We start from the raw sequence: 25,482 nt of genomic DNA, 5'->3' as shown, positions 1-25,482 counted from the left end.
ACACTTATGGGTGGTCCCTAGCACACACTTGGGTTGTATTGGTTGTTAACATAAATGAGGCACCTCACTGTATGTTTCGATGTATATGTGATAACTAAATAAATCTGAATCTGAAACTGGATACAGGTAATTCAGAGAGCTTGGAAATCAGCGCAGAACGCACTATCAATAAGGAAAGTTGTAACTATTTTTGAGAACAAGCCCAGTTTAGCTCTAAAACATACTTGTATTTTTGTTATGATCCACTCAGACTTCAGTTTAATTATTTCTCTACAACAGTGTATTGATCAGCTTCTTGAAGTTGTCCTCATTAATTCTTCAAAATATTCATCCGAGCTTTATTCCCACAGCACTGCAGATTTGAGCTGTGATGACTTGTTCAATAATTTGGTCTCTCCATGCCTCCTTCAAAGGCCAATGCTTAAAGAATCATCAGTTCTAGTTGAAGATGGTGCTACCCGACACATGTGACAGCTTACTGGTAGTTCAAAAAGCAAGAAATTTGACTAAAAACATTACTAGTAATACCTTAATTGAGGTAAATTATGGTAAATTATCACTGTAAACAATGAAAAAGTGAGCGAAGGTGAAGCAAGTTTGGCGGATGACCTTTGTTAGTGCAGTGCAGAATCAATGCAGAAGGAGTGAAACTTTCGGAGAGGAGAAGTTGAGGCAGAGGGGTTCTGATGCCCATACAACTGGCCCAGGTGCGAGGTTGGATCGCTCCAGGCACTGAGCCAACTTGAAGAGTTTTAGAGCAGCTTCGGGCTGGGTAGCGAAATCTGGGCCTGGAGTGAGTCGCTGGGTAGCATTGTCTAGGCCCGGAGCCTTTCGCTGCTGCGGTGCCTGAGTCTTAATGTGAGGAATTATGTGTTGTTTGGACAATTTTAATGCTGAATCAAATAGATTGGAAAGACAGAGCTTTAGGATTTTGCTTGCTCTCCGCGGTGTTCACTCCTCTCTCCGTGGCACTGAGGCTAAAAAGGCTGCTTTGGCTGCTGAGCTCCGTGCCTGCTAATATGATTAACTAATACTGAGGCTTTGGGCCTACTCCAGGCTGCTCTGGGGTTTGGATCTAAGGACTCAATTTGGTTCGGAATGTTGCTCGCATCTATTGTTTGCATGATTTGTTGTTTTTTTCCCTTTTTTTTGAATGTTGTGTGTTGGTAATTTTTTGTTAAATTTGCTTCTTTCAGATTTCTTCCTTTTGGCTACCTGTAAGCAAACAAATTTCAGAGTTGCATAACGTATACATTCCTTGATAATAAATAGACTTTGAAACTCTGAATAGGGTCATGTGGGTTGAGCTAAAGAACAATTGTCGGGTTTTGTTCTGTGCTGACTGTTGTTTGTAGAGTATTTTTAAGGGCTTCACATGAACTCAAATTAGTCATCCTATCATATTCAAAATTTCCATTTAATATTTTTGATCAACTGAAACATCAGTGAAAAAGTTACTCTATTGATGTTTGTTAGAAGTTGTGTCCTGCTCTAGACATCACACAGCAGACATCTGAAACAGGATATTACACTTTATATAAAATCTTTTTAAAAATCACAGGAAAGAACCACAGCTATGTCCTGTTGTTTTTGGGCCTTGCAATAACCTGTAGAGGAGCCAAGCATCTGCCAATCTAGGGAAATTTCCAATAACAATAATAATTTGTCTCTAATTGAGATGAGGATCTATTTTGACCATTTCCCCAAAGAGATTGGATGAACAGCAGCATTTAAATTGATAGGCTGGTTAACATTTCAACCATCAGGCTACAAAATAGTATTAAATCTGTCAATTATCAGTTAATATTAAACAATTCTTACCAGCAAAAATTAATAAAAAGTTAGAAGTTAATCCATATTATTGCATTTTATTAAGATTCAGCTCCCAGATGTATAGTATTATATAATGACAATGATTAGCTGAGAAACACAAGAGGAACTTAGCACAGTTGGCCTTCATTTTAAGAAGAACACATTTGGTGAGTTTGATCACTGTCCAGAATTGTTCATTTTGGAAGAATGTTTCAGGAATTCATGGATGCCAAGAGGTTTTTGCTCAGCTAGGGTTCTCTATTTTGTTTTACTGCCTGTGCTCAACTATCGTGAGAATCAAAAGATAAGGTTCTGCAGGACAACCAATGGAAATCTGTTAAAATCTCAGTCTTTCAGAAAGTGGGGAGGAGACCAGCAGGAAAACGAGGAAGAAAATGAATAATAACGAAATGTCCGTCCTAAGCCCTCTTCAATACCCTTTATTTATTTTGATTTATATCAAATAACGCCACAGTTTTATAAAATAAACAAGTGTTTTGCTCTCTCTAAAGGTTCGAGTATACTGTGGAAACAAATTTATTTTCAAGGTAACAGTGAACTCTTAAAGTTTCTTTGCATTATTTAAGTTTCATAACATAAATTGCATATGGCACAAGGTCTTTCCAAAGAAGAATTTTGACCACTTTAAATTATGTGGCAGTTACAGTTTTTTTTTGCTCCACAGCTTTAGTGAGTATAGTTCCTAAAATGATTACTTCAGGGATTTCAGATCAATCATGCAAAAAAAAATCTCTGTACTCTCATGAAAAACAAGGAGAGCAGGTAGCTGTGAACAGTACAAACTCTTTTCATCTCAAGCCACACACCACCTGACTTAAAAACATCACTGGCTATTGGGCCTGTCCTCATTGGAATTTAGAAGAATGGGGGGAGGGGGATCTCATTGAAACATATTCAATGTTGAAAGGCTACACAGAGTGGATGTGGAGGGTATGTTTCCTATAGGACCATAAGAGCATAAGTGGGGGAGTCTAGGACCAAAGGGCACAAACTCAGAATAGAATGACATCTATTGGTGGGAGGAGAAGAGAAGCAGCGCGCTGCGCATGCGTAGCCCTCCGATGAAAAATGATATTGTATCTGTTAAATAGGGGCCGTGGACAATTCTGATTTGATGAAGAAAGACATGAAAGCACAAAGGAACATCTGGAAAAATTTCTGAAATGCTCGTTCGCTGCTGTCATTACTGTGCAGTCAGGAATCTTTTGGAGGGTAGGCCTCAAAATCCCCGGCTTTGCCTGCTGTTGGCGACCAAGAAGGAGATTGAATCGTTCAGATAGTGATGGCGCTCAGTACTCGGTGTCGGAGAGCTGATCAGAGCTGGAGGTTTTCGGATGATTCAGAGTCGGACCGTGGTCGGGTATGGCAGGGAGAGTTTTTCTTCCTTCTCTCCATCTGCGTGAGATGTGGGACATTTGAGAGACTTTGAACTTTACTGTGCTCATGGACTTCTTCATCAAGTTATGGTATTGTTGCACTGTTGTAACTACATGTTATAATTATCTGGTTTTGTTAGTTTTTTTCAGTCTTGGTCTGTCCTGTGTTTTGTGATATCACACCGGAGGAAATATTGTATCATTTCTTAATGCATGCATTACTAAATGACAATAAAAGAGGACTGCATGTCTTCATAATCTAGTCCATTTAGAACAGAGATGAGGAGGAATTTTTTTTTAGACAGAGGCATTGTTAAATTCATTGCCACAGGCAGCTATGGAGGCCAGGTCATTGACTGTATTTAAGGTGGAGGTTGATAGATTCTTGATAAATCAGGACATGAAAATTTACGGGTAGATGGCAGGAGAATGGAGTTGAGAAGGAAATGGATCAGCCATGATCAAATGGCGGAGCAGACTCAATGGGTCAAATGGCCTAATCCTGCCCCAATTTCTTATGTTCTTATTCATTGTAGGAAACCTGGAACTCCAACAGCACTGTTAGTGCATCTTGATTAGATCCACTGGAATTCAAGAAGACAGCTCACCACCAGCTTCTCAAGGCTAAGAAAGGATAGGCAATGAGCTCTGGATTTAGTGATACTTTTATCCTATATTTCTAAACCAAATAACCTCTTGTAACCTCTCTCAATTCATTTTTACATCGGATTACACAGAATATTAATTGTCCTTGTTGGCACTTATGTTCCACTCCTGCTTTCCCCACTTAATCTCAGCCAATGCCAGTGCTACCTTCTGTTATTTTCTTTCTTCTATGCTTTTTCAGCTTCTCTACAAATGTATCAGTACTATTCTCTCTAACCACTTTCTGAGGCAGTGAGTTCCATATTGTCACTGTGTTTTAGATAAAACTCTGAAATCTTTGTTCTATTTTCTGGTAGATTATCTTATATTGATGACTTTCATGAATGTTCTTCCCTACCAATAAAATACTTTATCAAGAGATTGGTCTTCAGATGTTTCCAATGAACTAAATGGTTTCCAAATGTGAAATCATAAATAGGAACTAACATGGGTTGGGTCAGCCTTGCTATAAGAAACCATTTATTGTGACTTGTTTCTCTTAAGAAGAAGATACATTCCACCCCTCACCTTCAACAGCTTTACCTCACTCCATTTAACCTTCTAGTTTCACCAAAATGGCTGGAGTTTGCCTCACATAGAAAAACAATTCCGAAGTCACGGTCAGCATGCGTGTAGCACTGAACAACCAATTTGTGATAACTTAATTAAAATTGCTTTGACTAACTGTACAACTTCCAGTGGTAATACTGTATGTGCTGCCTGTTAGCACCTGTTATGCTCTGCCTTTGAAAGTCCTATCTTTGGAAGAAACATTGGCTCATTTCTATATACATTATATAATTGTATGTAGTTAAATGACAATAAACTTAATTCCATTGAAGTAATTAAAACTACTCATCAACTAATTGTACTAAGTATTTAGGACCTGTATTTAAAATTAAAATGAAAACTAACTTCTGGATCAACATATTCTCGAACCCCAACTGTATGGATTTGCATACAGACATATACACAAGCATGTCACGATCTGTATAAACGGTATGCAAGATTAGATTTTCACTGTACTTCAGTACTTGTGACAATAATAAGCTAATTCCAATTTAATATCTCTGTATCTAGTGATCGCTTTTACTTGTAATTCATTTGATCCCAAAGTACTTATCACATTTGGATGTAGAGTGTTATTCAAATTTCATTTTTTTCTTCTTGTTTGTAGCACACAATTTTTTTCCCTTATTCAAAAAGGGCAGTAGGCATAAACCAGGAAACTACAGGCCAGTGAAATTATCAGGAAAAAATCCGAGGGATTTTGTTCACTTTGAAAAGCAGATTGGAATTGGAATTGGTTTATTATTGTCAAATGTACCAAGGTAAAGTGAAAATCTTGTTAGTGTAAACGCAGATATTACATAGAGCACTACAGTTGTACAAGGTAAAACAATAACAGAATGCAGAATGAAGATTAACTTCATTCAGAAAAGGGTTTGGGGAGGGAAAATCTTGTTTCTCAAATCTGAATGAGTTTTTGAGGAGATAAGGAAGAGAATTGATGACAGGAGAGCAGAGAGCAGACAGCAGGGCAGTAGATGTGGTATACCATCTTTAGCAAGGTGTTTGACAAGGTCCCATATGATGGACTAGCTCAGAAGATTAAAGCACATGAAATCTGAGTTGTATTGCCAAGTTGGATCAAAAATTGGCTTGGTATCAGAAGCAGAGGGAGTAATCAAAGTGCCTTTTTCTGACTGGAATTCTGTAACTAGTTATGTACTGTAGGGATTAGTGAACAGTAGTCATATATAAACGAACATGATCAGTAAGTTTGTAGACAATATGAAAATTGCGAGAGGCATAGATAGCAAAGAAGGGTGTCTAAGGCTACAGAGGGATTTACAATGGCTGGAAAGTTGGGTGGAACAGTTGAACGCAAACAACAGGAATTCTGCAGATGCTGGGAATTCAAGCAGCACACATCAAGGTTGCTGGTGAATGCAGCAGGCCAGGCAGCATCTCTAGGAAGAGGTACAGTCGACATTTCGGGCCGAGACCCTTCGTCAGGACTAACTGAAGGAAGAGTTAGTAAGAGATTTGAAAGTGGGAGGGGGAGGGGGAGATCCAACATGATAGGAGAAGACAGGAGGGGGAGGGATGGAGCCAAGAGCTGGACAGGTGATTGGCAAAGGGGATATGAGAGGATCATGGGACAGGAGGTCCGGGGAGAAAGACAAGTGGGGGGGGGGGAATCCAGAGGATGGGCAAGGGGTATAGTCAAAGGGACAGAGGGAGAAAAAGGAGAGTGAGAGAAAGAATGTGTGTATAAAAATAAATAATGGATGGGGTACGAAGGGGAGGTGGGGCATTAGCAGAAGTTAGAGAAGTCGATGTTCATGCCATCAGGTTGGAGGCTACCCAGATGGAATATAAGGTGTTGTTCCTCCAACCTGAGTGTGGCTTCATCTTTACAGTAGAGGAGGCCGTGGATAGACATATCAGAATGGGAATGGGACGTGGAAATAAAATGTGTGGCCACTGGGAGATCCTGCTTACAAGTGCTATACATGCCCTTACACTTCCTCCCTTACCACCATTCAGGGCTCCAGACAGTCCTTCCAGGTGAGGCGACACTTCACCTGTGAGTCAGCTGGGGTGATATACTGCGTCCGGTGCTCCTGATGTGGCCTTCTATATATTGGCGAGACCCGACGCAGACTGGGAGACCACTTTGCTGAACACCTACGCTCTGTCCGCCAGAGAAAGCAGGATCTCCCAGTGGCCACACATTTTAATTCCACGTCCCATTCCCATTCTGATATGTCTATCCACGGCCTCCTCTACTGTAAAGATGAGGCCACACTCAGGTTGGAGGAACAACACCTTATATTCCATCTGGGTAGCCTCCAACCTGATGGCATGAACATCGACTTCTCTAACTTCCGCTAATGCCCCACCTCCCCCTTGTACCCCATCCATTATTTATTTTTATACACACATTCTTTCTCTCACTCTCCTTTTTCTCCCTCTGTCCCTCTGACTATACCCCTTGCCCATCCTATGGGTTCCCCCCCTCCCCTGTCTTTCTCCCCGGACTTCCTGTCCCATGATCCTCTCATATCCCTTTTGCCAATCACCTGTCCAGATCTTGGCTCCATCCCTCCCCCTCCTGTCTTCTCCTATCATTTTGGATCTCCCCCTCCCCCTCCCACTTTCAAATCTCTTACTAACTCTTCCTTCAGTTAGTCCTGACGAAGGGGCTCGGCCTGAAACGTCGACTGTACCTCTTCCTAGAGATGCTGCCAGGCCTGCTGCGTTCACCAGCAACTTTGATGTGTGTTGCTGGAACAGTTGAAGATGGAATTTAGTGTGAGATAATGCAATTTGTGATATCTACTACTGACAGGACATTTACAAGAAATGGCAGGGACCTTGGGAGTGTTGATGTGTAGAGTGGCCATAAAGTGCAGGTTGATTATTCCTTTAAGATTGCAACCCAGGTGGATAGGATAATGATGAAGACATGTGGCAAGCTTGCTTTCCTAGGCTGGGGCATTGAGTAAGAGAGCTGGGACATCATGTTGCCGCTGTGTTGCCACATTGCTTAGGCCACATTTGCAGTATCGTGCGTGGTCCAGCAAGGATGTGGTAACATTAGGTACAGTGCAGGAGATATTCACCAGGACATTGCTGGAATGTAGGGATTTAGCAACAAGGAGAGATTGGATAGAATGGATTTATTCTCTCTAGAGCATAGGAGGCTGAGGGGTCTCCTTACTGCAATCCATATGAGGGGCCACAGAAAAGGGTAAACAGTCAGTCTCTTTCCCAGTATGGTGAAGTGTAAAACTAGAAGGCATAATCTGAAGGTGACATAGTCATAGTCATACTTTATTGATCCCAGGGGAAACTGGTTTTCATTACAGTTGCATCATAAATAATCAAATAGTAATAAAACCATAAATAGTTAAATAGTGATATGTAAATTATGCCAGGAAATAGGTCCAGTCCAGCCTATTGGCTCAGGGTGTCTGACCCTCCAAGGGAGGAGTTGTAAAGTTTGATGGCCACAGGCAGGAATGACTTCCTATGACGCTCTGTGTTACATCTCAGTGGAATGAGTCTCTGGCTGAATGTACTACTGTGCCCAACCAGTCCATTATGTAGTGGATGGGAGACATTGTCCAAGACGGCATGCAACTTGGACAGCATCCTCTTTTCAGACACCACCGTGAGAGAGTACAGTTCCATCCCCACAACTTCACTGGCCTTACGAATGAGTTTGTTGATTCTGTTGGTGTCTGCTACCCTCAGCCTACTGCCCCAGCACACAACAGCAAACATCATAGCACTGGCCACCACAGACTCGTAGGACATCCACAGCATCATCCGGCAGATGTTAAAGAACCTCAGTCTCCTCGGGAAATAGAGATGGCTCTGACCCTTCTTGTAGACAGCCTCAGTGTTCTTTGACCAGTCCAGTTTATTGTCAATTCGTATCCCCAGGTATCTGTAATCCTCCACCATGTCCACACTGAACCCCTGGATGGAAACAGGGGTCACCAGTGCCTTAGCTCTCCTCAAGTCTACCACCAGCTCCTTAGTCTTTTTCACATTAAGCTGCAGATAATTCTGCTCACACCATGTGACAAGGTTTCCGACCATAGCCCTGTACTCAGCCTCATCTCCCTTGCTGATGCATCCAACTTTGGCAGAGTCATCAGAAAACTTCTGAAGATGACAAGACTCTGTGCAGTAGTTGAAGTCCGAGGTGTAAATGGTGAAGAGAAGGACATGAGAGAAATTTGAATGAGACTCAGGGGCACATTTGTCATACAAAGGGTTGTGACTATTATAGCATGTGGCCAGAGGAGCTGAGCACAGCAGGTACAACAATTGTGTTTGAAAGGCCTTTGGACAGGTTATTGAATAGGACGGGAGTAGAGGGATACAGATCAAATATGGACACATCAGGTTAACATAGACAGGCGTTACAGTTGCCTGAGATGTTAGGGTAAAAGACTCATACTTGGGCTCTGCAGGGATAATAGTTTTTTGAAGCTCCTTCTTACCTTCTCAATTTCTGATCAGTATGCTTATAACCACTTGAAAGGATTTACGACCTCAGTCAGAATTAAGTAAAATATTATACTTATTTTGGGCAAAAACAAAACCAGCAGGCTCACAAAAGTCTAGGTAAAAACTCTTCTTTGCACTCAAAAGAGGAATTCTATTGTATTTATTTGTTCTTACATGCAAGAAAATGAAACTTTAGGTCATATATATATAATAATACATTTACTCTGAACATTGAATTTCCATCAACATACATTAATTACATCAAGCAATTTAGCTGAAATGATCAGAGATTAACTTGAATTATTTCTATCTCTATGGGGCATATAGAGATGCATCTATTCTACTTCAGGATCAATAAAACATTAATGATGGACTTAATTTTTCTTTTCTAATTTTTGGAATACTTTCATTGCTGGATGATTAACTTTACTAACTGCTTACCTGGCAACAATCAGGACTAATAAATTAAGAGCATTCCTTCACTCTGGGGAATATAAATTTAATCAATTTGATCAATAATTGTGGTTTGCCTGTAGAAACCGATTGGGTTCATTAACCTCCTACGGGGATCTGTCATGCCTACCTGTTTAGCTGAATTCATAACAAACTGTCTGACACTTCTCTGCTCTCTGAAATGACCCAGCAAGTTTAAGAGGCAATAAATTATAGTTGTCCTAGCTAGATCTGTAATTCAAAAGAAAAAGGCTAATTACTGTTGCAAGGCTTTCCCTGGGATGCTCAGACAATTAATGATAACACAACATTATCAGTCTCTCGACTTGTTATCAGCCCTCCATTCCTCCAGACATTTGACATTCCAAGGATCTTATCAGGAATGGCACTGATAGCTTTACCATCTGTTTTCCTTCAGTGATGCAGCCTGGGTTAATGCTTCCTTCCACGTGCTCCTCCCACTCTGACAAATGAATGGCTCCTCCTTCCTCTGCACATAGCCAGGGCCGATAATCCAGACTGAGAAACTCATTTGAACTCTGAGTCTATTTGGCTGGCAGTCAGTAACACGACACAAAACTGTGGCCCCTGGGATGGCAGGCGGAGAATTAATCAACCCATTTTTTTCTTATAACATAGAACATTACATTACAGTAAAGGCCCTTTGGCCCACAATGTTGTGCTGACCTGCTGTGCTGATCGACTCAAAGATTAGAGATGTTGGTTAATGTTGAGGTTACAGTTACTTAATAGTAGTATCTTTTATTACAATTAACCTGCATCTATATTAGCCATCTGATAGTAGATTAGAGAGAGTGCAGATGACCTGTGTGTTAAGGACATATATAGCTTTAACAAATAAGGGAATAAAATGGGATTATGATCATTGTTGCTCTTATATGTACATACGTTAATTATTTGCACAACACAGCACAGTATTCTTCAACTTGGTAGATGGACCTATTCCAGGGATTTGATTGAATAGCCTCTCATATATATACATACATACATGCACACACACAAACAGTATCAAGAAATACCTGCATTAAATCTGGAAACTAGAGCAATTTTATCTTCTTGGCTACAACTGAGTTTCTAATGGATGGGAGTCATAAGTAATTCATATTTTGAGCTCTACAATTTCAGGAAATATGGTAGGATGTGCAAGATATATATATATTATTTGGAGGACATACCAAATCCTTTATGAGTGTCTAGAGAAATGGAAGTATGATGATGTTCTTAGCAGACACCGAGTTTCAGTGCTTTGTGTAACCTTTCAAACATACAATGTTGCCACCATGTGGACAAAAAAAATGAAAACAGAAGTAATGAGAAAGGTAGGTACATTAACCATAGCAAAACTCTGATCATCCAGTATATTTCATACTTTGGTCATGACTGACAAGTACATTTTTCAGAAAATTATATGTTATTCCTATACTTTACACATATTTTAATTTTTTACGCAATAGTAGAATAGATTTCCAGTGAAACCAGTAAGTTTAAAAGGAGCAGGAAATACGAGAGCACTGCAGGCTCTGACCCTGCTGCAAACCCACCCATGCTCTGACTGACTGTGCTCAGGTCCCCAGCCTCAGCTTCAGCCACACACCAAGGCCAACCCTCGGGATCCTGGTGGCAGTTACACCCCAGACTCCAATCCTGGCCATACACCTCGCTTGCGCTCAAGATCACCAGTCCGACTTCTGGACTAAGGATGCCGGACCATCCATCCTGTTGCTGGATATCGGATTATTTTAAAATATTGGATAGTAGTGAATAACATTAATTTAATAATGCCATTCAATTTGGACCCCAGAAGAGGAAAATTAAACTGCAGTCCCTCATTCCTGTAAATAGTAAGTTGTTCCTGCATACTGATACTTTAATATTTGTTTTGCCTCTCTTCAATTCTGTATTTTTCTCCCCTCTTGTTAATTCACTTTTTTGCATTTGATTGACTCTAATTCACCTCAGTTTCTCTATTTCTTTTCCCCACTTGAAACCTGGTAAGATAAGCAGAAACTATTGATCCTGATGCTAACCAAGGTCCTAGAACATTAGAGAGAGTGGAGATGACGTGTGTTTGGGATATATGGTATACAGCTGTAGCCCCTGACTCAGAGGTGAGAAGGCCACCTTTCATAAACAATGTACGGCTTGGGTCAGTATGATTTGAGGTTCAACCAAACGGGAACATAGTGATGTTGAGATTAATTAAAACCTTGATTGGAGCAAATGCTGTGTAAATACTGCCCATACACAATTGTCGGTCAGCAAGAAATAACAGATTGTAGAACACATAAAATTATAAACAATATTTACAAATTTCAGCTTTTTCGAACAGTTAGTAGGAAAAAGAGGGAAAAAAAACACAATAAAAGGGCCTGTTACGGTTAAACAAGTTCAATGTGCACATAAAGTTGGTGTGCATTCTGGATTGACTTTACTCAAACGCCACACCCACGGTCTCTGTGAAGGCACACACCACATTTCAAACTTCACTCAAAATCTATCTTGAACAAACAGAAGCACGAGGAAATCTGCAGATGCTGGAATTTCAAGCAACACACATAAAAGTTGCAGGCGAGCGCAGCAGGCCAGGCAGCGTCAACAGGCTCTCTCTCAGTAGTATGAAACCTTCCTCCTTGGAACCATTCATCTGCACAAATGGGGTCATTCACTTCGTGCAATGGGGTCACTCCTTCCTACGGCAATCTCAGGCACCTTCCCTCCTGTCCTCTCTACAGCTCCTGGCAAGAAGGCTCCGAACCATACCACTGCCCACCACAAATCTCTCTCTGGCCTGCGCTCTCTAGAACTTTCTCCTAATTCTGCCTGGCTGATGCAATATTCCTAAATTGAACAGCAGGGCTTTTTATCTCTGCCAAAACCAGAGCGTTCTACCAGCGGGACACACTGCTTTTGCAGAAACTGCTAAAATGAAATATCTGCCGCATTGCGGTGGAAATCTTAACCTGGGCATTGAACAGCTTTAACAAACAATGGAATAAAATAGGAGAACAATAATTGCTGCTCTTTATATATATATATATATTAATTAATTATTTAAACATCGAACAAGGGGACATAATTATCATGCTGCAATACCAGCAAAGTATTTTTCCATGACAGATGGCCAAAAATCCTGCAGGTATTTTGCTAAGGGTATTCTATATGCAAGTGGAAGCTGTTATTGTTGCTGCCATCAGGAAGGAGGGTCAAGAGCCTTAGGTCCCCACACAACCAGGTTCAGGAACAGTTATTACCCTTCAGCCATCAGGCTCCTGAACCAGTGTGGATAACTTCACTCACCTCAACCCTGAACTGTATCCTCCACCTACGGACTCACTTTCAAGGACTCGACAACTCATGTTCTCAATATTATTATTTTCTTTGTATTTTCACAGTTTGTCTTCTTTTACACATTGTTTGTTTATCTGTCCTGGTTTGTGTGTAGTTTTTCATTAATTCTATTGTATTTCTTTGCTCCACTGTGAACGCCTTCAAGAATATCAATCTCAGGGTAGTGCTGAATATGATGACATATATACTGTACGTTCCTCGACAATAAATTTAATTTGATCTTTGAACTATTAGTCCGTCTGGCCACGATTAACACTCTGTGGTACATTTATGTTTGTGATGTTTGCCGGGGATCTGAGCCTCGGCTGTTTTTATCTTTGTTGCCTCCCAGCTACGATCTGGATATCCACAATGAATAATGAATGGTCACTTGGGAAAGGTGATCCATTTACTACTGGATCTCTATCCAGAAAACTAAGTGGCTTCTAGAGTTAGGAATGTCACTGTAAACAAGAAAGATAACAAATGCAAGCATTATACATTGGATAATTAGCAATGACTCACTAGAGATTTCCCAATTTTGGTTGTTTATACAATTTTGATCTTTTCCCAAAGTAGATATTGTAGAACTCCACTTTCCATTGAGTTTCAAAATTATGTCCTTACCTTTAATGTTCCATATTTCTTTACTTCATCATCTCTCTATTCCTTGTTTCCAGTCCTACCAGAGTGGTTCTGGATGAGGTGTATATAAAGTAATTTTGGTCAGAGTGGAAAAGACTGTGCAGAGAAGAAAGCAAATGTTGCCAGCTATCTGCAATATGCCCAGTTGTCTATGCATATCTGTTGGGCACGTGGCCAAGTGGTTAAGGCATTAGACTAGTGACCTAAAGGTCGTGAGTTCAAGCCCCAGCCGAGGCAGCGTGTTGTGTCCTTGAGCAAGGCACATAACCACACATTGCTCTGCGACGACACTGGTGCCAAGCTGTATCGGTCCTTGCCCTTCTCTTGGACAACATCGGTGTCATGGAGAGGGGAGACTTGCAGCATGGCCAACTGCCGGTCTTCCATACAACCTTGCCCAGGCCTGCGCCCTGGAGAGTGAAGACTTTCCAGGCGCAGATCCATGGTCTCGCAAGACTAACAGATGCCTTAATATGCATATCTCAGGCAGTAAACTTTACAATATTTTGCCTAACACTTCAGGCCATAATACAAATTGTTACGTTTACCTCAAAACCACTTCTATAACAATCTCAAAATTAAAACTTAATTATTATCCATTAACTAATGGCAGCATAGGTTTTGTTCTTAACCGCCAACTTAACCGCCAAACAAGTTAGTAAAACATTGGTGTGCATTTACAAGAGTTACCAATGTGCTGGTTCACAACATGCACAAACTTAGAAGGACAGTGAGCAACTCAGAAGGTAAGGAGTACGTTGATCTTCAGTGGAAGTTAATACACATGCAACATTAAGGAAATCTTGCTGCAGTTGAGAAGGTTGTGTGTAGGTTTGCTCTTTCCCCCTGAGGAAAGTGATGTTTACCTTGGAATCAGTGCAGCATAGTTACATTAATTTAGTTTCTACGATGATAAATAGAAATTGAGTTTGATTGGCTCTTGTTCTATAGAGTTTACAAGAACAATGCTGGTCTCACAGAAACATGTAAGATTCTGCAAGGCATTACTGAAGTTGATGAGTCTGGAACACTGGGGCATGCACTCATGAACAGGTCAGCCATTTCATATTGAGACAACTCAGAAGGTTGTAAATCTTAACATTCTTTAATCCAGAGGTCTACAGATGCTCAATCAAGATGGCTACTAAGTCCTTATGAAGGGTCTCCGTAGTATCCAAGGCATCTTCAAAGAGCAGTGCCTTAGGAAGCTAGCGTCCATCATTAAAGATCCCCACTGGCCAGGTCATGTCCTTTTCATATTGTTACCATGGGGAAGGAAGTACGGAACCCTGAAGGCACACACTCAGTGATTCAGAAACAGCTTCTTCCCCTCTGCCATCCGATTTCTAAATGGACATTGAACGCATGAATACTACCTCACTTCTTTTTTATTTCTGTTATTTTGTACTACTTATTTTAAATTAAGTATTTAATGTAACTCAGTTTGTTTTTCTCCATATTTATTTATCATGTATTTAATTGTACCTCTGCCATAAATTTAACAAATTTCATGGCATATGCTGGTGATATTAAATCTGATTCTGATTATGATTCTGATTTTGAATCGTTGACTGTTTCTTCCCTTCCATAGATGCTGCCTGACCTGCTTGTTCCTCCAGCATTTTGTGTGCGTTACTCTGGATTTCCAGCATCTGTAGAATCTCGTGTTGGTAATTGATTCTTCTTTCTCATGCTAAGCAGAATGGACATTACTGTTTTGAAATAATATAAATGCCTTTGAGGGAATGAAGGGAATATTTAACAGATCTGTACTAAGACTCCAGTTACTAGGAGTGATGAGACAAACTGCAGGTGTATTCCCAACAACTTAGAAAGTTTAATCAAGATATTAATGACATTATTGAAGCTAACTATACTCACTGGTTATAGACTCCAGGACTATGGAGCAATAAGTAAAAATTACAGTCAGTCATTCCAGGAGTGAATTGAGGAAATAACTGTATACACCCATGCCAGAAATTTGAAACTATCTCAGCAATTGGCAACTCAATGCAAGGAGAATTATTAATTCAAAACCTGAGACTGAAACATTTTTACAGCCAGAGGTTTTAAGGGATACTCAGGTGGGACTGGGATGTTGTGACAGGTCGGCCACGATCTCACTGAATGTCAGCATTCTCAAGAGGCTAAACAGCCTGCTTTTATACTTACAGAAATCTATGCAAATCACCTGAGAGAGTGAAGAATCTCCCCTAAGATCCTTGTCAACATCATTTGCTAATTTTCTACCTAAACTGGTCCAGCATTTCAAGTTTGCGACAATTGGACATCCCTTCATCTTTGCATAATAATTTAAGCCATGACCACGAATTTGGTTTATGAATAGTTGATATAAGACTGCATCCAAACTAAACTGCATCTCAATATTATCTTAGCTGTAAAGGGAAGATAGCTGATATGCTCACTACAGTAAATTTACAGGCTTTCCATATTAATGTATTCAGTGTAATGTTATCAGCAAAGTGTGCTAAGCCAACACTTTCCAATAAATACTGGAGCTTGCTGACATGATGTAAGACATGTAGCAATTGCAATCTCTTTCGTAACACTTCAAGCAAAACATTTAAGGCATTTATGTAAGTCTTCCACCACAAATCAGATGAAAATATTTTTTAATGAGCAGTAAAGTAAAATTGCTGTCACCATTGAAAATCAATATGTTGCTAGACTGCATGAATTTAAATTATTGATCATATAAATTAAAATTCTAGCTGAAAGGAGATACTCAAAGGTCACCTACTCCACCTGTGAGACATCATTGTTCAACTTGACTTATTGCCAGATCCAAAATATGGCATGCAAGAAGCCATATATCTATCCATCTTATCAAAGATTTACATCCAAACTGATGAAGTGCTTTGAGAGTTTGGTGATGAAATGTATCACTCCTGCCCAAGAAACGATTTGGATCTGCTCCAATTTGCCCACCGGAGCAACCTCTTTGGCTCCTTACTCAAACCTGAAACATCCGGACAGCAAAAAAGAATATATCAGGATGCTCTTTATTGACTACAGCTCAGCATTCAAAACAATCATCCCTTCAAAACTTATCAATAAGCTCCAAGACCTTGGCCTCAAAGCCTCCCTGTACAATTGGATCCTCAATTTCCTCATTTGAAGACCACAGTCAGTTGGGTTAGCAATAACATCTCCTCCAAGATCTCCATCGACACAGGTGCACCACAAGGCTGTGTGCTCAGCCCCCTGCTCTACTCGATTCACACTTATGATTGTGTGGCTAAGGACAGCTCCAATGCTATATTCAAGCTTGCTAATGACACTACTGTCGTAGCCTGAATCAAAGGTGGTGAGGAATCAGCATATGAGAGGGAGATTGAAAATCTGGCTGAGTGGTGCCACAGCAACAACTTCTTACTCAATGTCAGCAAGACCAAAGAGCTGTTTATTGACTTCAGGAGAAGGAAACCAGAGGTCCATGAGCCAGTCCTCATCAGAGGTGGAGAGGGTCAACAACTTTAACCTCCTCAGTGTTATCATTTTGGAGCATCTCACCTGGCCTGGGCTCAACACATAAGTGTAATTACATAGAAAGCATGACAGCACCTCTACTTCCTTAGGAGTTTGTGAAGATTTGGCATGACGTCTAAAACTTCAACAAACTTCTTTAGATTGAAATGGTTGTTATGCCTACAAGAAAATGAATCTCAGGGTTGTATATTGTGACATATATGTACTTTGATAATAAATTTACTTTGAACTTCATAAGCTTCAGATTAATAAATACTCAAGACCAGAGAATTGTTGTCTGACCTGTCAGTTGCCAAACTAGCTTCATGCAGAAAAAGTGTTGCAAAGTGAATTCAAATACGTAATGATTTTGTCAAAAAGTAAATTTCTTGACTTGGCAGGACTCCAGGAAAAGAGAAAACACAACAGGCTGAGTACTAAAATCTGCAGCAAATAAGCTGAGCCCAGAGTCCTGTTCTGTTTTTGTATCAATGAGTACCATCATCATAAAGCCACCCTAGTAGACATTTTTTAGCACAGGTGGACTACTGAGTACGATCTCACCTTTTCCCTAGGTCCAGGCTCCCTCAGTTTGGAATTCCAGGTAGATGGGGTAAGGGAATTATGAGACCATAAGGCATAGAAACAGAATTAAGCCATTTGGTCCATTGAGTCTGCTGCACCATTTCATCATGTCTGATCCATTTCCCTCTCAGCCCACATTCTCCTGCCTTCTTCCCGTAATCTTTCATGTCCTGATTAATCAAGAATCTATCACCCTTCGACTTAAATACACCCAATGACCTGGCCTCTACACCTGCCTGTGGCAATGAATTCCATCGACTCACCGCCTTCTGGCTAAAGAAATTCCTCCTAATCTCTGTTCTAAATGGACATCCCTCTATTCTGAGGTTGTGCACTCTGGTCCTTGACTCCCCACCATAGGAATCATCCTCTTCACAACCACCCTATCTAGGCCTTTCAACATTTGTTAAGTTTTAGTGAGATCCTCCCTCATTCTTCTAAATTCCAGCAAGCACAGGCCCAGAGTTAGGAAACACTTTTCATATGATAAGCCTTTCATTCCTGGAATCATTTTCGTGAACCTCCTTTGAACCCTCTCCAAGGGCAGTCCTTTCTTAGATAAAGGAACCAAAACTGCTCACAATACTCCAAGTGAGACCGCAGCAGTGCCTTGTAAAGCCTCAGCACGACATCCTTGTTTTTACATTCTAGTCCTCTCAAAATGAGTACGAACATTGTTTTTGTCTTCCTCACAACTGACTCAACCTGCAAGTTAACCTTTAGGGGATCCTGCACAAGGACTCACAAATCTGCTTGCACCCCGGATTTTTCAATTTTCTCCCCATTTAAAAAATAGTCTATGCTTCTGTTCTTTCTACCAAAGTGCATGAGCATACACTTCCTGACACTGTATTCCTCCTGCCACTTGTCTGTCTATTGTCCTAATCTAAGTCCTTCTGCAGCCTCCCTGCTTCTTCAACACTACCTGCCTGCAAACTTGGCCACAAAGCCAACAATTCCATCATCCAAATCGCTGACATATAACGTGAAAAGAACAGTCCCAACACCAACCCCTGCAGAACACCAGTAAACGTCGGCAGCCAACCAGAAAAGGCTCTCTTTATTCCCACTCTTTACCTCCTACCAATCAGTCTGTGCTCTATCCATGCTAGAATCTTTCCTGTAATACTACGGGCTCTTATCTTGCTAAGCAGCTTCATGTGCGGCTCATTGTCAAAGGCCTTTTGAAAATCCAAGTACTGTACACAACATCTGCCGAACAACCATATGTGAATAACGTGCATCTCAATTTAATGCCATTTTGTCTGAAAGAGCAAACTTCCAAGAGTGGAGGCTGTGTAAGCTGCCCCTCTGTAACCAAGTGAGGGCTCGGAGCAGTGAGTTTGTGGGGGGAGGGAGGGGTCAGGGTAGAAGCGTCATATGGTATCCTGAGGTCCTGCTAGCCTTTAACAGGTTTGAAATGACACTCAAATATTAAGAATGTAAAATATGCTACATTCTTAATGAGTAATTATAATTCACGAAAGCCACGTTAAACAGGTCAAAGACTGCTTTTTGCTGGGACAGCAACCTGACTCAAATGAATGGGTTTCCCACTCGTGCACTGGTTGGCCCTGGCATCAGGCATCAAATGTGAGGCTCATCGTAATCCCATCCTCAGCTTCCAAGGGGCTCTGAATGGCTGGTTCAGCATGCACAGAACCAAAGTACACAAATATCAAGTTTCACAAGGTATTCACTGAGATCGCTGCTGCCACAGTGTGTGAAAGATGGGCCTGAGCCTTGTTGCTATGCAGTTTTACATTCAGTTCTTTCACTATCTGTCTTTTGGGGAAAAGCTCCTTCCGGAATGTACACTTGACAACAAGTCTAATCAGACTGTGGTCAGCATGGAAAGCCTGCATGAGAAGTACATGCCAGGTCCAGTGAGATGTTTTCTTAAGTAGACCATCAAAACCATTTGTTATCACCAGAGCTCACCACCAAACTTCCAGACCTTGCTTGGTTGGCTGATAGAGGAGCTCTCCCTGTATGGCCAAAGTCTCATTCCAATACATGCTATTGAGATTAGTTTATTGTTGTCACATGTACCAAGATACAGGGAAAAGCTCATCTTGCATACTGTTTATACAGATCAAATCATTACACAGTGCATTGAGCTGGAATAAGGAAAAAGTAATAACAATTCAGAATAAAGTTCAAGGTTAACTAATTAGCAACGTATATAAGTCACTGTCATTTTCTTTGGCCATTCACACTTAATACAAAGAAACACAACAGAATCAATATAAAGCCATACACAACAAAGATGAACAAACAGCTGAAGTGAAAAAGACAAGAAACTGTGCAAATACAGTTCAAAAAAGTAAATAATAATAATAATAAATATCAAGAACATGAGTTAAGAGTCAGTGAAAGTGAGTGCATGGGTTGTGGGATCAATGATAGGATAAGTGAAGTTATCCCCTCTGGTTCAAGAGCCTGATGGTCGAGGGGTGATAACTGTACCTGAGCCTGGTGGAGTGGGACGTGAGGCTCCTGTATCTCTTTCCTGACAGCAATAGTGAGAAGAGAGCTGGTCTGGATGGTGGGGGGAGGGTGGTTCTTGATGATGGATGCTGCTTTCCTGCAACACCACTCCTTGTAAATGTGCTCAGTAGTGGAGAGGGCTTTATCTGTGAAGGACTGAGCTGTATCCACGGCTTTCTGTCAGCTTTTCCATTCAAGGGCAATGGCGGTTTTATACCAGGAAGTGATGCAACTAGTCAGTATACTCCCCAACTTTTACTCTTTCTAAAGTGTAAAAACTATTGAAAAGTGCAGTGCAGGTAAATAATAAAGTACAAGGTCATAACAAGATAGATAGTGAGGTCAAAAGTCCATCTTATATAAGAGATCTATTCCAGAGTCTGATAACAGCAGGATAGTTCTTGACACAATTGCTTTAGCAAGGTGACTATCACCCAACCTTTTGTGGACAGTGTATTTATGAAGAAGGTCTGAAAAAGGATGTAAGGTTCTCCTTGTGCAGCTGTGTCAGATCTCTGGGCTGTTTTCAGAGAAGCACAAAAGTCAGACTTCAACTGCTGCAGGAAGATTGTCAACTTGGTGAAAGACGGCCTTTAATCGGCCTGAAACATGTTGGTTTTCCAACACAGCAAGATGTCCTGAAAGGGATGCTGTGAGATGGATCAGTTGATTGAGTGGTGGTGCAACGGCAACCTTGCACTCAACAACAAGACAAAGGAATTGATTGTGAACTTTAGGAAGGGGAAGTTGGGAGAACATGCACCAGTCCTCTTTAAGGGGTCAGCGATGGTTAGGGTGAGTATCTTTAAGCTCCTGGGTGACAACATTTTAGAAGATCTAACACTTTGATGCAATCATGAAGGCAACACACTAGCAGCTATACTTCATGAGGAGTTTGAGGAGACTTGGTACATTACCAAAGGCTCTTGCAAATGCCTACGGGTGTATAATGGAGAGCATTCTGACCGGTTGCATCACAGCCTGGTGCAATGCTCCAATGCATAGAATCAAAAGAGGCTGCTGTTATGTTTTGTGACTTCAAAACATTAAACTGATTCAAAGGAAAACACAGGAGTCCAAGATGTGACTCTAACTTTGTCCTTTACTCTAAGCAAGGTATGCAATTCACGTATTTTTACATAAACCCATATGAATTATTCAAACAAATAAAGAATGCTTACCCAAACAATATATTTACAATATTACTCAAATATTACTGAACTATTAAATACACAACATTCCTTCCTGCTTAGCTGTAAAATCCAACGATATAGAATGCATCACAACTATATACACAGCATTCTATATAATACAACCATTATACAGACAACCACAGCACAGTAAATTTTAAATGGTTCCATTTAGGCCTAAAGATTTAATTGCTGTGGAGGCTTTCTCAGTCCTGTGGATAACATCTTTCCTGACAAAGGAAATCATTCTGCTTGACAGGTGAGACTTATGGCTGTGAAAACAATCTCAGGTTGTGAGGCCTCCTTCATGGAGGTTAGAGGAGTTGACTCTGAGACTGTTGAAAGTAGTTCAGGCAGCTCTGGACAACTTTCTTCCCATTTTCTTGGCCTTTCCTGCTCTTTTGCCTCTTTCGAAGATATGTATCTTGATCTTGGGAAGGGCATTTAGGTCACTGGAGTATTCTCTTATTAATCCTTCTATTGCTCCCTTGACAATCTGATCTCTACTCTTGGTGTCTGCATTCACAACATCATTTGACTAATCCTCTGCTTTCATATCTCCATTGACTCCATTATAGAATCATAGAGAAGCACAGCACAGAAACAGGCCCTTCAGCCCAGCTAGTCAATGCCAAAACCATCTACTCCCATCGACCTGAACAAGGACCAGAGCCTTCCATGTCCCTAGTATCCATGCAGCTATCCAAAACTTCTCTTAAAATTTGAAATCAAACTCGCATGCACCACGTGCTGGCAGCTCATTCCACACTGTCATGAGCCTTTGAGTGACGAAGTTGCCCCATCATGTTCCCCTTAAATTCCTCACGTTTTACCCTTAACCCATGACCTCAGGTTGTAGTCCCACCCAACCTCAGTGAATAAAGCCTACTTGCATTTACACTATTTATACCGCTCATATACCCCTTTCGTTTTGGCCTTCCACTCGTCCAGCTGTACTTTGGTCTTTGCATCTACTTTTACAAGGAGCTTTTTGCTTCTCACTTAAAGTAATAACCTTAATGCACACAGAGTAGACACTGGTTCCTTTTGCTCACAAAAGCTGAATGCTTGCAACTTTCCTGAAGCTCCTTGAACTCTCTTCCTACTTCAAACCAAGCCTCATTTCAGAAGTAACTGCCTGATTAGCATATCGGAAGCTTCCTCAGACATGTTGCCAACAAAAATTGTTGTAGCTTGATCACTGCACTCTCATGATTTATCTGAAAAGCATGGTCCTTTTTTGCTCAAACTTGTTTTCCAAACAGAAGTACAGAGGTTGGCACCAACACCTGTTTATTCCCTGTCGGGCAACTATTCATGGTGTTCGGCATGGAGACTTTTGTGGCATCATTCAGTAACTGCCTTAATTCACTTTCAGTTGACTCTTTTGCAGGGGATGTGGCAGGCAAATGGAAAATGGATCTGCAATTACATTGTAGTTGTCTTTGCCAAACATGCCTCCACAATGCTGGTCCCGCTGTTTTTACCACATGTGGCTTGTTGGTTGTTGTATTTCACTGTCATGAACATCATTTCAGTTAACCACATTCAGATTGCTGATATAGATGACAAATAACACCGGACCCAGCACTGATCTCAGCACTAGTCACAGGCCTCCAGTCAGAGAGTCAGCCATCTACAAGCATACTCTGGCTTCTTCTGCAAAGCCAATGGGAATCCAATTTACTATCTCATCTTGAATGTCGAGCAGCTGAACCTTCTTGACCAACCTCCCATGTGGAACCTAGTCAAATGCCTTACTAAAGTCCATGTAGACAATATCCATTGCCTTGCCTTCATCAACTTTCCTGGTAACTTCCTTGAAAAAACTCTATAAGATCGGTCAGACATGACCCACCAAGTACAAAGCCATGCTGACTATCCCTAATCGGTCCACGTCTATCCAAATAATTATATATCTGGTCCCTCAGAATACCTTCCAATAAGTTTCTTACCAATGATGTCAGGCTCACTGGCCTAATATTACCTACTTTATTTTTAGAGCCTTTGTTGAACAACGGAACAACATTGGCTATCCTCCAGTCCTCTGGTAACTCACCTATTGCTAAGGATGATTTAAGTATCTCTGCTGGGGCCCAGGCAATTTCTGCACTTGCCCCCTGCAAGAGTAAGAGGGAACACTTTATCAGCCCCTAGGAATTTATTCACCCTAGTTGCCTCAGGACAGCAAACATGTCATCCTCTGTAATCTGTATAGAGTCCATGAAGTTCATACCGCTTTACCTTGCTTCTGTAGACTCTGTGTCCATCTCCTGAAATAGAGCTGATATATATATATATACACACACATACACATATATATATTTAAGATCTCCCCCAATTCTTTTGGCTCCACACATGAATTACGATTCTGATCCTCCAGAGAAGCAATTTAGCCCCTTGCAATCCTTTTGCTCTTAGCATATCTGTAGAATCCCTAAGGATTCTCCTTCACCTTGTCTGCTATAGCAACATCATGCCTTCTTTTAGCCACGCAAACACGAGGAATTCTGCAGATGCTGGAAATTCAAGCAACACACATCAAAGTTGCTGGTGAACGCAGCAGGCCAGGCAGCATCTCTAGGAAGAGGTACAGTCGACGTTTCGGGCCGAGACCCTTCGTCAGGACTAACTGAAAGAAGAGCTAGTAAGAGATTTGAAAGTGGGGGGGGGGAGAGATCTGGAATGATAGGAGAAGACAGGAGGGGGAGGGATGGAGCCAAGAGCTGGACAGTTGATTGACAAAAAGGATATGAGAGAATCATGGGACAGGAGGTCTAGGGAGAAAGAAAAGGTGGGGGGGAACTCAGAGGATGGGCAAGGGGTATAGTGAGAGGGACAGAGGGAGAAAGAGGAGAGAGAGAGAAAGAATGTGCGTATATAAATAAATAATGGATGGGGTACGAGGGGGAGGTGGGGCATTAGCGGATGTTTGAGAAGTCAATGTTCATGCCAGCAGGTTTGAGGCTACCCAGATGAAATATAAGGTGTTGTTCCTCCAACCTGAGTGTGGCTTCATCTTTACAGTAGAGGAGGCCGTGGATAGACATATCAGAATGGGAATGGGATGTGGAATTAAAATGTGTGGCCACTGGGAGATCCTGCTTACTCTGGCGGACAGAATGTAGGTGTTCAGCGAAATGATCTCTCAGTCCGCGTCGGGTCTCGCCAATATATAGAAGGCCACATCGGGAACACCAGACGCAGTATATCACCCCAGCCGACTCACAGGTGAAGTGTCGCCTCACCTGGAAGGACGGGAGGTGGTACGGGAGGAAGTGTAAGGGCACGTGTAGCGCTTGTTCCGCTTACAAGGGTAAGTGCCAGGAGGCAGATCAGTGGGGAAGGATGGGGGGGACGGACGAATGGACAAGGGAGTCGCGTAGGGAACGATCCCTGCGGAAAGCAGAGAGTGGGGGAGGGAAAGATGTGCTTAGTGGTGGGATCCCGTTGGAGGTGGTGGAAGTTACAGAGAATAATATGTTGGACCCAGAGGCTGGTGGGGTGGTAGGTGAGGACAAGGGGAACCCTATTCCTAGTGGGGTGGCGGGAGGATGGAGTGAGAGTAGATGTGCGTGAAATGGGGGAGATGCGTTTGAGAGCAGAGTTGATGGTGGAGGAAGGGAAGCCCCCTTCTTTAAAAAAGGAGCACATCTCCCTTGTTTTGGAATGAAAAGCCTCATCCTGACAGCAAATGCGGTGGAGATGGAGGAATTGCGAGAAGGGGATGGCATTTTTGCAAGAGACAGGGTGAGAAGAGGAATAGTCCAGATAGCTGTGAGAGTCAGTAGGCTTATAGTAGACATCAGTAGAGGCCTCCTGTCCCATGATCCTCTCATATCCCTTTTGCCAATCAACTGTCCAGCTCTTGGCTCCATCCCTCCCCCTCCTGTATCTCCTATAATTTAGGATCTCCCCCTCCCCCTCCCCTCCCCCTCCCACTTTCAACTCTCTTACTAGCTCTTCTTTCAGTTAGTCCTGACGCAGGGTCTCCGCCCGAAACGTCGACTGTACCTCTTCCTAGAGATGCAACTTTTATCTGTTATTTTTAAAACTCGAATGTTTTGCTGCACTTCAAAAGATCGGTTGTTGTAATATGTTTGTTTCAAAAACACCTCGTTGCCACTGTTATGTTTTGTGATTTCAAAACATTAAACTAATTCAAAGGAAGACATGAAATACGTTTCTAACTTTGTTCTTTACTTTGAACGAGGCACACACTTATCACGTGGTAGCATTATGACGTATGCAATTCATGTATTTTAATGAATTATTTAAACAAATAATATTTACAAAATTACTCAAATATTAAATAAACAACAGCAGCAAATGTTGCAGACTTAGTCTGCACAAGACCTCCCAAAGATCCATGACATCTAAACAGGCAGTGCCTCAGT

The 25,482-nt window shown here is 41.5% G+C and overlaps 1 long non-coding RNA gene across 1 annotated transcript; it reads left to right on the top strand.

The window, feature by feature from the left end:
* Nucleotides 1-2,318: 2,318 nt before the first annotated feature.
* Nucleotides 2,319-4,233, top strand: LOC140210692 (uncharacterized). The gene is made up of 2 exons (XR_011889272.1): nucleotides 2,319-2,360; nucleotides 2,925-4,233. It is a non-coding gene; the product is annotated as an uncharacterized lncRNA (long non-coding RNA).
* Nucleotides 4,234-25,482: the final 21,249 nt, after the last annotated feature.

The sequence above is a fragment of the Mobula birostris genome, chromosome 15 (assembly GCF_030028105.1).
Source record: "Mobula birostris isolate sMobBir1 chromosome 15, sMobBir1.hap1, whole genome shotgun sequence".
Taxonomy (NCBI): Eukaryota; Metazoa; Chordata; class Chondrichthyes; order Myliobatiformes; family Myliobatidae; genus Mobula; species Mobula birostris.
The sequence above is the reverse complement of the archived record's forward strand: the minus strand, read 5'-3'. Positions and strand labels throughout refer to the sequence as shown.